The sequence below is a fragment of the Phalacrocorax aristotelis genome, chromosome 4, assembly GCF_949628215.1.
Source record: "Phalacrocorax aristotelis chromosome 4, bGulAri2.1, whole genome shotgun sequence".
NCBI lineage: Eukaryota > Metazoa > Chordata > Aves > Suliformes > Phalacrocoracidae > Phalacrocorax > Phalacrocorax aristotelis.
Window position 1 is genome coordinate 68,073,252 of NC_134279.1, and position 6,102 is coordinate 68,079,353.

The 6,102-nt window shown below is 40.5% G+C and overlaps 1 long non-coding RNA gene across 1 annotated transcript; it reads right to left on the reverse strand.

Moving 5' to 3' along the window:
* Positions 1-623: 623 nt before the first annotated feature.
* On the reverse strand, positions 624-5,884 carry LOC142056957 (uncharacterized). Its single transcript, XR_012660495.1, has 4 exons — positions 5,708-5,884; positions 4,916-5,022; positions 1,871-2,155; positions 624-1,068 (listed from the first exon to the last, which is right to left on the reverse strand). It is a non-coding gene; the product is annotated as an uncharacterized LOC142056957 (long non-coding RNA).
* Between the last annotated feature and the right edge of the window lie 218 nt (positions 5,885-6,102).

Consider the following 6,102-nt stretch of genomic DNA (forward strand, 5'->3'; position numbering starts at 1 on the left):
AAACTGAAAAAAAAAAGTTAGGATTAGCAAAGGATTTTTTCAGACATTCAGAAGTTGGAGGTATTGCATTGGTGAAAGTCAGGAGAGGAACTGGGGACTAAACTGTTTTCTTCACAACCTCCAGGAAGATAAAATCTGATTGATCCTAGGTCTGTAAGCAGAAAAGGACATGGGTACTTCAAAGGATTTGCCCAGGGTTCTGCGCACCATTTAGGAACCTGCAGTGCTTCAGGACAATTCACCTGCTCAGGGCCTTAACAGGAAAGAGACAACTGGGGAATTTCACCTTTATGATTACAGGGATTGAGCCTACCTATGGCTCTTCATTTCAGAGTATGACTCTGCAAGTTAAGGAAGGAAGGTATTCCTTCTAACGAAAAAATATTGTTCATTGTATTTCAGCGTAACTATACCAGTCTAACTGATCCAAGAAAATCACCAGGGATTATGAAGAATCTCTTATTTTAAATTAAGCATAGGAAAGACCAGAAATAAAGGCTTGTCAGCGAGCAACTAGGAAAAAGCTGGTAGCAGTGTCTATTATTAATGTTATCCAGCCCTTTCCCTGAAGAGATCCTACTTTCTGTTGCTTACAGTCTGCCAAGCTTCAACTGTTCGAGTTGAAATTTGACATGGCAGGCACCACCCAAAGAGGGTCACAAAGCTCATCGAGGGAAGAAAAGAGACATGCTTTTGCATCTTTAACGACCACTTTCTGTTGTGTAACTCTAGCGGTGACAGAACTAGTGACTTTCCACTCATCACTGCAGTTACGGAAAGCCTGCATTTCTTCTGCAAAGGGACTCCAACTTCAGAAGCAGGACCAGTCCCAACTGAAGCTGTCCAGTAACCAGAATGCTAAAACATTTGCTGGTGGATTTCTTAGACATAGAAAGATTTTAGAAAAAGAGTTGCGTTCTGTGTTTTTTAAAGAAAAACATATTCATCAGTTTAATTTGGGCATCAGTAGGATGTATGGGATGATGACAAGTCATTGGAAAACTTCATAAGGGAACCACTGCATGTTGCACTCAAAGCATGCTAGTGGGCATCTCCAGGTCTTCTGTGCTGTAAGAGATAAAAAGCTTATTAGGAGAGTCAATACTTAAAACAGGCTCAGGGAGAGGGTTTTATCACATTTAAGTGGATATACAATGCAGATGCCAGCAGCTGAGCAAGTCACCTAGGACTCAGTTTATATTCTGTGGTCAGAAATAGGCACCTTTAAGTAGTAATTCACCTGACTTATTTTACCTGCCTAGTCTAAGAGTAATTGAACTGTGATGACAGAGTTCCTGGTTCTTTCCAGTAAGATGTCCTTAAAGGGACTAACTCAGGTGTGGACTAACTCTGCATACCAGACGTCTGCATTTAGCTGGATAAATCTCACTGGCTGGTTTTCTGCTGAACGTAGACCTTTGTGGATGGTGAGTGCAATGACAATGAGAATATAGTAGGAAGAGAGTTTGCACTCCAGAATTCACTAGACTGCAAACACCTAGTGCTATAGAAAGAAATTCACTCCTACCGAGTGTTGGATCACTACAATGTGGAGCAAGCAGTAATGTTAACAGATTAAGAGTTTCCATCATGAGATGGATTAACATACCAAAGCTAGTGCAATAAAACCACTTCAGTGACTGAGTTTGGGGGGAAGAGTGAAAAGTATGCAAAGGGTCTTCCCTTCCCCAGTGAGGAGAACATTTTGAAATTATAGCCCAACTCTGCAAAAAGACTGGAACACAACTTTCTCATTTTTATGTCATATTCACAATACAGAATTACACTATTTCTGGGGACATGACTGTCTGCAGGACACTCAAGAAGTTTTGTCATCAAGAAACTGCAATTATGTTATGTAGAAGCATACCTTTCACAGCATGTTCAGATACTAAGGCACAGTGGGATGAAGATGCATTGATACCAAGTGGGCAGGTGAGCATAAGGCATCTCTCCTGAAGGTTCACCCTCTGTATTAGTCAACACTAAAGAGAACCAAGACCTAGATGACACAGCTGAGAGATTGAAGACGGCATTCCTGATTCCATGGTTGAGCCTCCTTGCAATGCACCTTGCCATTATGTAGGGAGTATTTCTTCTCACCACTCAGAAGTCAGAGACTCAGCACCCCACAACATGCAGTTAGCAGCTGGCCCTGGGAAGACATGAAGGAAGTCAAAACACCATGAAGATAACCAGATTCTCCATTGCTATTGGCCTAATCATGGAGAACAAGGAAAAGGCAGCTGCACAGGCTGTCAAGGAATGTAGATCATACAGAGTCACTGCAGATCCAGAAAGTGGAGAAAGGAAATCAGACAACTGCAGAAGAGCAGCAGTCAGATGCCATCTCCATACAGAGGTCACAATGTGACTTATGATCTCATCTATCATCTGGCCTGACATAGGATTAGAAGAAAAAACCTCCACCAACACAAGGGACAAGCAGAACTCAGTGTAGTCAGCATGACTCATCATGAAGTCAGTAGCCAGCAGGTACCAATGGCAAAAACTCAGATAGAAACTGAAGACTGGATTGATATCCTGAAAGTGTGAAAGGGCTCCTAGCTGTAGAGACATCACGATACAGACGTATTCCTACAGAGTTTGTGTGCTCATTTCCCCCAGCCTCAACTCTTCATCAGTAAATATGTACACAAAACACTGAACAAAAATACAGATATTTTCAGGAAATAGCTTCCTCACTAGCATTTGAGGGAGGAGAAAAAATGACAGGAGAAGAAAGCTGGTGAAGGCATTCAGAAGTCTTGGATGTGCAGAAGACACTTGCCTGTGTCTAGAACCCTAGTTGCATTCCTTCATGGAATAATTATTCTCCAAAGAGATGTTTTAGCTTTATAAGCTTCAGCCTTTATGTTGTTACCTAGCAAGTGGTACAGAAAACAGTTCAGTTCTCTGAGAGTACGTGAATCTTGTGAGAAAAATAGGTGGTGATCAAGGAATTAAAAGCTATCATACTGGATGGTCTTGTGGGTAGTACCACTAGTTCCAAAATCTACATTAATATTAGCACTTCCTACCTTTGGAGTGCTTGATTTACAATCAGAAGAAAACATTATTTTAATATAATTTGTGTTATTAAAAAGCATACTAACATCAAATATCCCTAAGCTGGCAGCCATCTTGATTAACCTACCTGCGATTTAACCAGGAATCTTCTGCATTAAAAACCTAAGCTGGTACAGGCAGAGTTGGCAGTAAGAAGTCATGCAAGAAATAAATTTGCTCGCTCAGAGATCAGACAGAAGAGGGGCTCTAGAGTGCAAGGGTAATATTACTACTTTGGCGTTTTTAGACATATCAAAGTGTAGAAAAAGAACTGACCCCTTTAGATCTTCATTTTAGTGCTACCCCATCAGTTTAGGAGTTTAAAAGGGAAGGAATTCATTGTGAAGTTCATTGTTTTCTTCCTGGCTTGTACAAAACATGAAGTATCTCACATATAAGTATCTTATACTGTTAAAAAAATGCACTTTATTCTTTTCCTAGATGATATTCTCAGACAATATCGAGGGCAAATGTCAGGGTTCAGAAAATAAAGATGAAATAGAACACATTTTACATTTGAAGAGTTACAAACATACACAAAATAAAAGCATGTATGTTAAGTAAAATACTTCAGGAAAGATTTCCCAAAAAACCAAGAACTGTTGTCACCTGAAGAGTCAGGTATGCTCTGCAGTCACATAATATTTAATGTAATAAAATTTTTCTGGTACAGCTTTCAGTACACCAGAACATTATCCTTTATTAAGACAGGATTTAGAAAGTTCATACTATTGTTTTCTATCTGTGTCTCATTAATTTTATCTTTAAGACTCTTCTTTTATTCTCCCTATACCCATAGTATTATGCTTTATATCTTAAACTTTTAGGAAATTGAATCCAGCATCAGTTCAAGAGAGTTGAATTTAGATTGCTCAGTTTTGAATGGCTAAATGATTCAATATGGAAGAAATTTTTAGAGGCGCTTGATACTGTTAAGCAATAACTTAAGGACAACCTATTAGTTAAGGTACAGAACTAGGCATCAGGAGATTTGGATTCACTGTACTACTCCAGGTTTTCTTTGTGAGACAATGCAAATGTCCATGTTCCCCATCTGTATAACGGGAACACTATTTTTCCTCTGTTTCCATTTTCTACGAGTCCTGCAAGCTGCTCTGCAGAAGTACATTATTGCCTCATCTGTGAACACTTTGCAAGAGAAAAGCCTTTGAATGTGTTCTTTTTCAGGACAGGAATGATCTTCTTATGCTTTTGAACAACACTGTGCAGCACTGGGATATGAATCTGCTAGTAGTTTCTTCTGCTACGGAAATACAAGTGTTAATAATAATTAATTATATTAGCACCTTTTAATTGTGTTGCACTTGTAAGCTGCTTCTTACCTCTTTGCTCTGGGTTAGGGAACTCCCCATTGTCTGCTTTAGCTATGGTAAATACCACTGTTGCACAATATTAGGATTGTTGTAGTTGTTAGCAGTTTATTCAAAGAACATCTTATGAGTACAAATAAAGCAAGCAGGTGTCTGCACTGAAGAGTTTATAGACTACATTAGAGATAGCACAGCAAGACACAAACAACAGAGGGGGAGAATTGGAATTCAATGCCTTTCATAGAGATACAAAGCAATAGGCTTTTATTTTCCGAGTTCTTTCCTTCTCATTTACTTTCTTGTTGCTTTCTTGGAGTCCTGGTGTGTGTGCAACCTTTGCATTCTCCAAACATCGGGCAAAACACACTTGGCTGAAGTTTAGGGCAAGACACATAGGAAGTCTTGGGGAAGATGGATGGTGCAAGAAACCCAGTTGTCTTTGCAAATCCCTGAAGAAATGCCACCTCTTGAAAATAAATCAGAATCTCCTATCCACCAAACTTGCAATTGCTCACCTTTTCTCTTGTGGACAGCTGCGCAGAGAACGGGGATGCCCCTCAGGTCCCAGCAATGTCCTATCCCAAGGCAGAATTGTTACCTTCTGAGGTGCAGGAATCATTGCCTTGCAAAACAGAGGCGCAGTTAGTTTAGGTCCTGTTATAAAGACCATTGATATTAGAAGTGAGATCCCTACTGAACTTTGGACCAGGTCTCCTTATTAGGTGATGTAACCTGATAAAAACATTTCTTCTTTTTCTTCCTGTAGTTCGTTACTATCTCTTGTAAAATCTTGCCTTATCTGGGACTGGGGTTCCCACACACAGATTTACAGGTAGAACTAGAGGCATGTGAAGAGGTCTTGGTCTTCCCTGTGCTACAGCAGCCACTGTAACGTGTTCTGCTGCATCACAACTTGCAGCCACAGCTGTTTTGAGAAGCACGTCTGTCAAAGCAGAGACTGTATCTGCTAGGAGCAACAGGGTTCAGTCCTGACTCAGGCTTTGCAGTGTTCCTATCTATCCACCTACACCCACTAAATAAAACAAAGAGGAGTTGAGAAGATACCGGAAAATGAGGAGAGAGTACAGAGGGTCACAGGGTAGAGTCCAGGCCCACAGCACTTTAGAAGTAGTTATGGAGCCTCTGTAGGAGTCAGAGGCACAGGGAGGGAGAAGTCACTGTAGCCTACTTTCATTAGAAGATTGTACACTGGAAATGAAAATGTCACCCCAGATTGAAGTGTTTAGTTACCCTACAGACAACTCCAACTGGAAAAGAATCGCAGGTTAAAGAGAAAAGAGAAGAACCTGTCACTGGGGCTAATAGCAGCTGATGTCTCTTCAAAAGTAGAAAATGTTAAAGGCTGAACTGCTGCCAAAATCCATGGTGAAGCCAAATCCAGCAGGGAGATTTTGTGTTTTGTCAATAAATTCTGGATCAGGATCTACATTTCCCCTTTGTTTGCTCCACTGAGCAAGAAGTAGTGGAAAGAAACATGAGTCACTCTTGTAGGAGGCCGCTTGGCCCCCTTTGCCAGGTGGTCTGCTGACAGCATATTGCTCTGTAGGGCATGTTATATCTCTGTGCTTTTCTTATCAAAATGTCAATACTTTCTCATTGCCTTTGAGTGTTCCTAGGAAAGTACATACAGACTACAGGAAATGAAAGTCATGAGATCCAAAGGGTTGAGATAGGTGCTCCT